Genomic DNA, 1,640 nt, shown 5'->3' on the forward strand with positions numbered 1-1,640 from the left:
ATGCCCCACACCACTGGACTCCTAAGAATTTCACTGAGGTAGATGGTCCTTGAATTTTGGTTGGATTTATTTCCCATCCTCTGATAAGCATATGTGTTACCAATGAGTTCAAAGTGGTTGCTACTTCCTGTTAGCTTGGTCCAATCAGCATAATGTCATCAATATAGTGCACCAATGGGGTTGGGGATTTAGCTCAGTGGTAGAGCGCTTGCCTAGCAAGCGCAAGGCCCTGGGTTCGGTCCCCAGCTCTGAAAACAAAACAAAACAATATAGTGCACCAATGTGATATTTTGTGGAAGAGACAGACAATGAAGATCTCTTCTAACTAAATTACGACACAGTGCTGGCGAGGTAAAACTGTGAAGATATACTGCTGGCCTTGCCAACTGAAAGCAAATTGCTTCTGGTGGTCCTATGAACAGGTTCCAAGAAAGAGGCATTTACTAGATCGAGAGCTGGACATCGTGTACCAGGAGATTAGTTAATCTGCCCATGTGAGAACAGCATGTTTGGTACAGTAGCTGCAATCAGTGTTACTACCAAATTTGGTTATCAAGAGTCAACTGTCATTCTCTATGATCCATCTGTCTTCTCCACTGGCCAGATAGGAGAGATAAAGGGAGATGTGGTGGGAACCACCCCTGCATCTTTCATGTCTCTGATGATGAGAACATTAATTCCTGTAGTTTCTCCAGGGATGCAACACTGTTTTTGATTCACAATTTTCTTTGGCAGAAGCAACTATAAAGGCTTCCATTTAGCCTTTCCAACCACAGGCCAGGGAACCAATGCAAGAATCTGTCGTGTATATCTATCCCATATACATTCTGGAGCTGAGGAAATAACCACAGGATGATGTCAAGGACACACTAGATCTACTACTATGAGTTGAACTTTGACCAAAACTCAATTAATTACCTGACCTCCGTAAGCCCCTACTTTAACTGGAGGGCCGTGTTTCTTGGGATCTCCCAAAATCAATGTCAATTCAGAACTAGTATCCAATATACCCTGGAAAGACTGATTGTTTTCTTTCCCTTAGTATATGGTTACCCTTGTAAAAGGCCCTAGGTCCTGCTGCAGAAGAACTGGAGAAAGGCTAACAGAAAAAGCTTTTAGGTGTTTTACGAAGGCCCTTCCTCAGGGGACCTGGCCACCACCTCATTCAAGGGGTTCTGGGTCTGCAAACTGGCTCAAGTCTGGAAACTGATTCACAGAGATTCCTTTTTGCCACTATTCAACATAGCCTTTCTTCCATTTGAGGTTTTTTTTCTGCTTAAACAGAAATTTAAACAATCAGTAGGCTTCTTATGTACTTCATCCCTGGAAACACTGTGATTGATTAGCCAGTACCAAAAGTCCGTGAGTCATGTGTTGACCATTACAGGTTAGGCCATTATGAACATTGTTTTGTCTATGCTGCCTATTATGATAACTAAAATCACCTTGTATTTGGCAATTCAGGGTTACCACCTGGCCCCTGGTACCTCCAGGGCACAATTAAACCCATTGCATGTAATCGATCCAAATGTGCGACCTTATCTCCAGCCCTGAAGCCTGGCACAAGGAAAAGGGCACCGACAAAGCTCTTCACATGTGCTGCTGCCCCTCTCACCAGTTTGCATCTTACAGGATTGCTG

This window comes from Rattus rattus, chromosome X, assembly GCF_011064425.1.
Source record: "Rattus rattus isolate New Zealand chromosome X, Rrattus_CSIRO_v1, whole genome shotgun sequence".
Taxonomy (NCBI): Eukaryota; Metazoa; Chordata; class Mammalia; order Rodentia; family Muridae; genus Rattus; species Rattus rattus.